This window comes from Hyposmocoma kahamanoa, unplaced genomic scaffold (genome assembly GCF_003589595.1).
Source record: "Hyposmocoma kahamanoa isolate Upper Pololo Valley unplaced genomic scaffold, ASM358959v1 202, whole genome shotgun sequence".
NCBI classification, from domain to species: Eukaryota; Metazoa; Arthropoda; class Insecta; order Lepidoptera; family Cosmopterigidae; genus Hyposmocoma; species Hyposmocoma kahamanoa.
The window spans coordinates 4,354,296-4,364,852 of NW_020653726.1; positions in this window are offsets into that span (position 1 = coordinate 4,354,296).

The window sequence follows — 10,557 nt, forward strand, 5'->3', positions numbered from 1 at the left end:
ATGTTTTCAATAATTAAACACCAAAATCACCAGCCCAAACAACAACACACACGATTGTCGCGACGTATTTTTGAAGTTGTTTATTTTTTTTAAATGACAGACCCAGGCATTAAAAACTTTATGGTTTGCTAGAGTAATTACCGAAGTAGCAATTAATATTAGTTCCTTTACCTGTTATAACTTCGATATCCGATAAATCGGTATAAAATCATCACCGGCACCTCTAGGTGTGGTATGCGTCTACGGCTGCATGTATCGTGTGAGCGGCTAGGTATGTGTTTTATTTAGTTCAGTTGATATTAAAAAATCATTGGTATATCGTGAACATTTTTAGGAATCGTATTTTCACACCATTTGTAGTAAATCGGTGTATTAGCTTAATTTTACTATATATTTCGAGTTCTTAGGTTTTCACGATTGTTACACATAGGAAATGAAACTATTTTTCCGGTTTTAAATCGCGTATATTTGCTTTTTCAAACAAACCGACGTTTCGGGCCCTTTACAGGTCCGATGGTCACGGTTGACTGATGTGGTACAGTCTTCAACCAGTTATGTCTAATATTGATGCAAACCAGCCTATTTTTTCACTATAGTTACAATAGTTATTAATTAAATACCTTATTTTTAATTTTACAAAGAAACATTCCAATTTACACTACATTAAGTTTTACAAATTATTTTATTGAATGAATTTTTATTAAGTTCAATTTATTATTAATTAGTAATAGAAATTAGAATGAACTAAAACAAATTAATTAGTACTGCAGTCTTATGTCTGTTTGGGATTTTTCATTAGAGGAAATACTGGATCCCAAGCTGGTGGTACGGAGAAACCATTTTCCCTGTTGAAATTAGGATGTTTTGTGGTTGATAAGAGACCGCACTCACAGTCAAGCTTGTAAGCTCCTGCATCCTGTAAGGGGATGTTACATTTCACGGTTCTCAGGAACTGAGTAATCTTCCTCAGGGGCTTGAAATAGGTCTTGATAGATGCACGCCTGAGGACTCATCCGATCTTGTCTGTAACACCTCTCACGTAAGGTAAGATGGCTGGTATTTGCTCGACTGTTGGTGGTTTCACACGGGGCCTGCGGCATTGGCGTGGAATCTTCAACTTATTCGCATGTAGGACTTGCTTTATATGCTGAAGTTCCCCTGCCAGATGATTACTGTCGCAGACACCATGTACTCTCTGAAACAAAGACTTGCCCACAGTAGCTAACTGGCTAGGATGGTGATGGGAATTACCATTGAGATACCTATCTGTATGGGTTTTCTTTCGAAATACAGTATGGCCTAAAGTGTTATTAGGATTTCTTTTAATTAAAACATCTAAGAAAGCTAAAGTACCACAATGCTCCTGTTCCATAGTAAACTGGATCTTAGTACTAAAAGAATTAAGATGGTCCAAGAAAGAAGGTATACTATCTTTAGGTAATATTGTGAAAGTGTCATCAACGTACCGTTTGAAAATGTTCGGCCTATCTGGGGCCATGGGTAAAACTCGCTCCTCGAAGTCTTCCATGAAAATATCGGCAACAACGGGAGATACCGGGGAGCCCATCGCTATACCCTCAATTTGTAGGTAGAATTCATTATTCCACAATAGATAGCCTGATGTTAGGCAGTGTTCTAATAATTCTGCATATTCAATGGACGGAATTTACTATATATTTTTCCACACTGATTGACTCAACATTCGCTGTTATCGGAATCGAATTTCGTAGTAGTGCGTCCAGGGAAGTACTGCCACCATACCTACTTGTGCCGCCAAGCAGTAATGTTAGCATTACTGTGTTCCAGTTTTGAAGGGTAAGGGTGCTGGTGAAATTACAAGCACATGGGACATGGCAACTTATGTCTCTGGATGACGGTCGCAGTGGAAGTGCCCCTCAGATCTTTCTGATTTAAAGCTCTGAGTGGCACTGATACCGTTATGGACAGGCGTGTAGTTTACCATCAGGCGCACGACTTGTTCGTCTCATGACTTAATATTATAAAAAAAATCAACCAAAGCCATTTCAGGTTGTATAGACTCTTAAATTATTTCGCTAGATTAAATACATAAATTTAGTACAATATATTAATTATATTACGAGTTGAACAAAATTTGATTGTCTGTAATTGATTGCCATTAAAATTCGGAGTTAGAGATACATAAACTGCCACTTGCACCCTGTATTAAAGACATAATTACTGATACAATAACATCAATTACCTGTTCTCAAACAAAGAAATTCCATTTGCTATGAGTATAAGAGTACTAAAATGAACTTAGGGGCAATATCCAGAACACCCAGACCTAACCCAATTTAGAAAATTTCATTTCTAGCTTTTTATTGGTAGCGCCTAAAGTTCTTCTCCTCAGGGCAAACGAGGTTGTACAGGTTTTATACTATACGTATTTAGTAAATAATTTGTTTTCGCGCGCAGTGGTATCTCAGATCTTTGCGATTTAAAACTGTGAGTGGCACTGCAACTGTCATGGATAGGCGTGTCGCTCATTACCACGAGCACGACTTGTTCGTCCCGTTTGCTAGGTATTATAAAAACAAAAATCTTTACTATTTCAAGTTTGAGTGACACTGCAACTGTTATGGACAGACGTGTCGCTTACTGCCAGGCGCACGACTTGTTTCTCTCGTCACCGTATACATGATAATATTGAATTTGATTAGTAATAATATAGTTATCTACGAGGCAAGAAACACAAATAAAATTTATGAAATGAATCTAAAACTCAAATGTAACTTTTCAATATAAAACATTCAACTCCTTCACAGACAATTCTCGATATCTCAACGTTGGAGTTTTAAGTGAATAGAATTCTTATATATCTATTTGCTAAATGCATACAGAAACATTCACGAAATATTAAAACTGAAAATGAAACTTTTGATTGTAGAAAACTTGAAAGAAAGCAATATACGAGATATTCAAGAAGTTGCGCAGTTTCAATCACACTTTAAATTAATTTAAAATGTATTTTATGAAAGTTGTAAGTATTACGTTAGTCGTGAAAATGTTTAAAGATATATGAGTGTATAAAAAAGTAAAAATAAAGGGTTTTAATATTTCACGTCACCTAGTACATTTTGACATTTGTTTTAAGGTATTTTTTTTTATCTAAAGAAGGAGGCAAACGAGTAGACGAGTCACTTGATGGCAGATGGTCGTCGTCGACCATGGACACTTGCAACATCAGATGAGCTACCTATGCGTTGCCAGCCTTTGAGAGCTCAGTAAACACGCTTTTTAAAGAACCCCATGTCATAGCGCAAGGGAAATATTTCAGGAGGAAGATCATGCCACATCTTGCAGGTTCGAGTAAGGAACGAACTTACAATGCCAGGCATCTAAGATGTAGGTATGGAATGTACTCCTTAGGCAGAAGGTGCGATGGTGGAAACGAGACGGTGGCACCAGTCCGAAAAATTCCTCAGAGCCCTCCTCATTATAAAGACGGTAGAATACAAACAGAGAGCCAACGTCTCTCCGTAGGCTAAGGGGCTCCATGTCGTCTGAGTCGTCTAAGTTTGGGATCATCGACAATACGAACAACCCTGCGTTGGATGGAGTTAAGTGCATCTGTCAGATAAAAGGAATTTTTCTTTGCTCGATTTTTGTATTAATAATTATAACAAACTAATGGAGAAATTTCACAAAAAAATTATGAATATTATTATAGCAAAATATTATGATATTCAATAATAATAGTAAGTTATTATTATTGTTATTGAATGCGCGGCGCACACGCTCATAGCACGCACTAGGGAAACCCTGTATCGCGGATGCCATGGACACACACTACACACAAATTACACCCAAACTCACGAGAGAAATAAATGTAGACCATAGAAATATTTCTCCCGGCCCGGGAATCGAACCCGGGATCTCTGCGTGGCAATCCAGCATGTCAATAAAATCAGTATTGCAATTTCAACTTTAACAATAAAAAAAAATTTAAGATATACATATGCTTGCCTGCTATCCCATGTTATGTTAATGTGACTGACAATGGTGCGCGTTTGTTTAGAAAATGTATATGTACTCTTAAATTGAATAACCCGAAAATGTTCCATTTTCATTTATTTTGTACCTAAACGAGGGTGTACGAATTATATTTTAATCTTTAATTACCCAATATTGCGCTTCAAGAATAAAAAGGCGATTTCGTCCAAAAACACACAGACATGCAGTAGTGTATTCCATTCTTTTGTCGTATGTATAGGTAGGAGAAAGAAAAGCGCTCGTGCGAATGGGTGGTACATCAATGACATAAAGATGGAGTGTTCCGGACATTCTAGTAGACTGAAGGAGGAACGGTGAGAGCGAAACTAAATTGCAAAATTTCAGCGCACACTGCGATATAGGTATAAGGTAAAATCTGAAATATAGGTATAAGGTTGAATATACCTATATTTTTATTTATATAGGTTAAATAAAACGTATGTACAGCGTGTCCCACTACTACACGATACGGAGGGAAAGTACTTAAAAATTTGTAAATAAGATATTTTACTTCATGGAGACATTGATTTTGTAGCAATAGAGCTCCGTGTTAAAGAGCTCGTCCAGGGAACATAGCCATCTTACCTATTTCTGCAGCCAGTAATGTGAGCATTACTGCGTTCCGGTTTTGAAGGGTAGTAGCGCTGGTGACATTACAGACACATGGACGTGTCATCTTATGTCTGAAGGTGACAGGCACAGCAGCAGTGCCCCTGAGATCTTTGCGATTTAAAGCTCTGAGTGGCACTGCACCTGAACATGCGTTTCGCTTAAATCTTTTCGAATGACTTGTTCATCCCGTCATTTGATATTATAAAAAAAAATTAAGTACTACTGCATCCAAAGACTTAAAAAGTTGCCTGCATTACCTGGGAACCAAACCGACCAAATGTAAAAAAATAACCTGTATTTTTATGATGTACATATAATACATATATATTTATAAAGCCCATTATCTACAAAAACGGAGAGGAGAATGGCTGTGTTTCAGTAACCAATAGCATCTCGTTATTTTGACATTTCACGTCGCACAAAATACTATTGGTTCTTGATACACAACACTTCTCCGCTCGGCTTTGGTATAATGGGCCTTACTCTAGTTCCCTCCCCTCAAAAGAGGGTCTTTTAAGAGGTCACTGATGTAGGTCATTTTGCTGCGCAGTTTATGGTCTACCAACGAGATGAGACGCAATAGTAAATCTATGTATATACATTTCATTTGTTTGGGAGTAGTTAATTGTGTTTCGGAAGGATATTGCTTTTATTTGAAGATATTTTTGTAAAGCAAAGTTATTTATGCATAAATAAATTACTCATGTGTAATAATTTGAATATACAAAATTACCTTTCAACGATGTTAAGCTATTATAATGCTATGATATTATATTCCATTTAAGATACCAGCATCTTGTATCTTAATTGTTTTCGTCGTTCAAAACACTATCTAAAATTTTATAACTTTTTTATAAAAAAAAACCGACCTCAATTGCTTATCGGCTTTTTTGTTAGAATTACATCTATTTGCATCTGATTGCCAAATTTTATAGAAATTGGTTAAGGGAAAGTGCGCGAAACCGGATTCATACTCTAGATTAGCCACCCTTAGAGGTAAAATATTTTCTTCAAATTCAAATTTTATTGGGAACATCACTGAGGTATCCTCTGAACAACAAAAAGGAATCATAGAAAACGGTTCACAAATGCCGGAGTAAAAGCGTAACTTACACAAAAAAATACAGTCGGAATGAGAACTTCCTCTTTTTTTTGAGTCGGTTAAAAATCATACAAACATTACTGGACTCGACTGTTGCTTCAACGTGGCTACCACTCTGCCTCCTGGGCTACAAATCGACCTGTCAAATCTTTTGTATCAATAATATTAACAAACAAGTGGAGTATTTTCGTTAAAAATGGATGTATGTCGTGGTAGTAAAACATCATGATATTCAATAAAAATATTACACTCAGTCTTATTTTCTACATAACCATTTAGAACCAACAATTCATTCATTATTTCACATTCCTCTTAAAGATTGTACCGATCCTTCAGCCAATAAAAATAGATCCATTATGCGAAATTGGCGCACTGCGTGCCCATAACGCATCGTTTCAACATCGTCTTTAGACAGGTATAAGCCATTAGGGAATAATAAAACACCCCTATCGGACCATTAGATGCTCGTAAAATAACAGTTAGTCATATAATAGCGTGATAGATGTTAATATCCGTGTTTTTCTGAGATTGTGGGTGCAAATTGTTATGTTATTCCTAGCTGTAAGTATCGTAGCGGTGTAGATGTGCTACGAGGTGTAGTGGATGCTACGGGAAGGTTTCATTACAAATATATTACAATGTAGACATCTCTAATTACTTTCAAAGCTAAAATTTATTACTTTGTAAAATTTTTAGAATAAAGCTATTTTAACTAAATTTCACTATTTAAATTGAACTTTCAAAAAATCAAATTTTAAACTTCTTGTACGTGGACTTCCAATTTTTTAGTAAAAGTTTACTGTACATGTGTATAGAGATCGTGATACATGTATATTTGTTTCTGTGTGTATAATATTACACTATAATATGGAGTACACTTGTGTGCTGCAGAACACGTTTTTTTCTCACGTTTTTATAATATCGCAGTACCGATTGTCTATACTATATAGAACACATACACGTACATAGAACATAGATACATGTACATAGATATTATATTCAAGGACAATACCAGTGTAGACGGATTAATGGAACAATACATTAATTTGTGGAGACAAAAAGGTCATGTTACTTACACTGGGACTTCAGTAGCAGGAGTTTACACCTAAAGCACCTTTTCATGTCGTCATCCAAATTGGCCTTTCCCTTGCGATTCGAATGATATTTCAAAAACCTCTTTTGTACTTATTCCATGTTTTTAATATGACTAAAATAGTAAGAGACCAGGTCACGTTTCCAATTCCCCACACTCATACAAACCTATAACCCCATACAAACCTAAAATGTTGTATGGGATTTTATTGAAATCAGGATTGTTGAAATTCGTCGCCAATCCATTGACGAAGTCAAGTTTTATAGCTTTTGAAACATGTACAACGATATCTACATATATAGCAAAACCTTTGATCTTGGTGGTACATTCCAAATTGTGATTAAGTATTCTGTGTAAAAGACATCATAAAACATTTGAAAACGTTAAGAAACTAGTACAATGATGTTTTGAATCACATAATGCTGAAAAATATATTGTATGATCGATACATACTGTATAATGATCCATTTTCAATTAAACAACTGTAGAATACGCCGTCGACAACTGTAGAATATGACGCCGAGAGGTGTCCTGTAATGTAGGTATTTTTTATAATATCAAGTGACAGGACCAACAAGTCGTGTGCCTGGTGGTAAGCCACACGCCTGTTCATAACAGTCTCAGTGCCACTCAGAGCTTTAAAGATCTGGGGGGCACTGCCACTACGCCTGCCCCCTGAAACATAAGTTGACAAGTCCCATGTGCCTGTAATTTTACCAGCACTCTTACCCTTCAAAACCAGAACGCAGTAACGTTCACATTACCGCTTGGTGGCAGAAATAGGTCAGGTGGCAGTACTTCCCTGGACGAACTCTTTCTCAGGGAGCTCTACTGCTAATAGGTAAGTGTTAGAACAGCTGCGGTAGAATTAACAATTTTATGTTACTACATATTACGCTGATACCTTTTTTTATAAATACCAAGTGAAAGGACGAAAAAGTCGAGCGCCTGGTCGTGAGTGACATGTTTGTCTATTACGTTGCAATGCCGCTCAGAGCTTTAAATCGCAAAGATCTGAGGGGTACCACTCTATGCTTGTCGCTCTGAAACATAAGTTGACAAGTGCTTATCATTAAAACGGTCCATCAAAGTTAAAAATGTAAAGTTCAATGTATTTTGTGCTATACAATGGGCAACTGAGCAAAATTTATTTTTTAGAACTTGCAGAAGAAACGTTACAAGGTACCCTACTCTCTTCTTCTGGCTTTCATATAAAGAGCACTTTCACGAACTGTGAGCCTAAGAAAAATGAAGCCAAAAGAAAAATCTTCTTAAAATGTAAATGATGAAATGAAAGTTTCTTGAGTTTGCTATTTTCGAGTTTCAGATTTGCGAGAAATAAGTAAGCAAGACAACATCAATCACTGTGTCACCTGAGGAGGCAGAATAGTTTCTTACCCTCATAGGATAGTGTAGTTCTTTTAAAAAAGGTTTTATAGATACGTCACAAATATTATACTTACTGTAACTAGTAATATAAATAATAATAGGTTGCTAAAACATAGCTTATAGTATTATTCAGTTTTGAACAGCATAAAAATATACCAAGACAAAATAAGTTTTTAGTATTTATTGCGATGAAAAAGTATTAGATTACTAATATAGATTTGTTGCTCACTAAATGGTTACCGTTATTTGCAGGTGTAGGGAAAATAATAAAAATTTACACGAGGTAACAGTTATGCTTCAACGTAACTTCAAGTTTCAACGTATGCAAAAACAGAATTTACAAAGGCCGTTTTTTTTTAAAAAAATGGGCTTAAATTTTACCGCTATACATTAAGGTAATTCTATTTTATCTGCAACTATTTTATGTTACATTTTGCTTCGAATTGAAATACCTCTAACTGTTACCTCTTTCGATCCTTACTCACAGGTAAAACAATTACAACAACAACCATAGAAACTAGTGATTGAATAGTAATTCGAACTGGTGATAATAAAATAACAGTGATTTTTTTTTTAAATTAGACGACCCTATTTCGTAATCCTGCTTACCGATGTAAATGTTATACGCAGTCGCCCGTCAAATTTCACATAATGCTAAGGAAACATACATCATGCGTACAAAGCACGTGTAATAGACTTCGCTTGATACGATAGAATGGAAATGTAGCGATTTTACGCTTCCCGCCTGTAACAACATGCGGATCGATAGAAGGATTTTGCGTAATATGTTTTATAATAGTGTTTTCAACTTTGATAGAAGGCGATAGAAGTAACTATCCTTTTAGGTACGTCCGGGATTCAAAATAACATCAATCATCTTGGTACTTACTCGTGCCACCCAAACTCCTCCATGAATTTCAACAGCCTCCTTGGTTTGCTGAAGATTTCGGGGAGCAACCTCGGCACTCCAAGATACTTCGCTCTGTAGTTGGCCACGCCGGAGCACTGTATTAGAATGTGCGCAGCCGTTTCCTCCCCCTCCATGCACGCGCTGCATAGAGGGCTGTCTGTGATACCTAAAAGGTGTACCATGACCCGTTAGGGCGGCAGTTAGAGTGCGAAGCTCTTGCCTTTGAGTTTAATTAATATTCGAGATAGACTGGCGTTGAGCGTTGGGGGTGCTTCTGTCGCCTGTCTACAAACCGTAGGGGTTATCCATGTGTTATTACGTGAAAATGTTGTACCTTTGTGTACAGTTGTTCTAGACCATTGGTAGGGGAGGGACACTATGGGTTCTGGTCCTACAGCGTCCGTCTCCGACCTTTTTCTGGCTAGTTCATCTGCTGCGTCAATGCCACGTGAGCCGCTGTGTCCTTTAATCCATTTTAGAGTTACGTGGTTGTATATACACTCCTCCATGAGTGCTTGATGGCATTCATAAATGAGCCCTGAGTTTATGTCATAGCTGTTCAGTGCTTGAAGTACTAACATCAACCATTTACTTAGCAAAAATAATTATGACTATGACCGTTACTTGAGTATTTTAGTAAGTATAAGATTAGAAGACAAGATAATAAATTAGTTTGTGAAAATACAAGGGCCTAAAATACATTAAAATCTTAAACACTATAACTAGGACAGTGTAAATGGAGTCTCCGGTGGTCAAAATACAGACAGGATTCCTTTTTACGTCTATATAGCAGCCAGCCCTAAGGTGTCCCAGTAGGCTTCATTTCTGAAGATGTTTTCAAATTAGACGCATGTAGAAGCACTGTGACGCGTATTTGGCACGACGATCAATTTTTATACATTATCTAGTCTCTAAAAGTGGCGCACGCTTAGCGCGATTGTATCCTTACAGCTGCGCTTCTAAATATTGTATGAAAATGAACAAAGAAGAGCTTATATAAGTGTCTAATTTGAAGGCGCCTTGAATGGTGGAAAAAGGTAGTCGGGGCAATGTTGCATGTGCGCAAATCACGAAGTCCGTCATCGAGTAGCTTGCACGCAGGTTTTCATGGTGCGCCGTCTTTGAGGTCTTTTTCTCGGGTGTTTGTTTCAGATTTCCATAACAAAAATGCTTTACTTACTTACGTGATATTATCTAATATTAAAAAATAAATCTGTCACTTTTAACTTTATAATCTTTCCGCCGACTCAGCTGTGGAGCCGGCACTCCAACTGGGGATTGAAAAATAGTTTGTTTGGACCTGGTTTGGTTACTACCAGTAGTGGCATAGATTTCGACATAAGCCTGAATGGTAAATGAGCGTGACGTTGGTTTTAAATAAATATTTATTTTTATCGAATCAAAACTCAAAAGAGGACAACATAACTAAAAATAAAC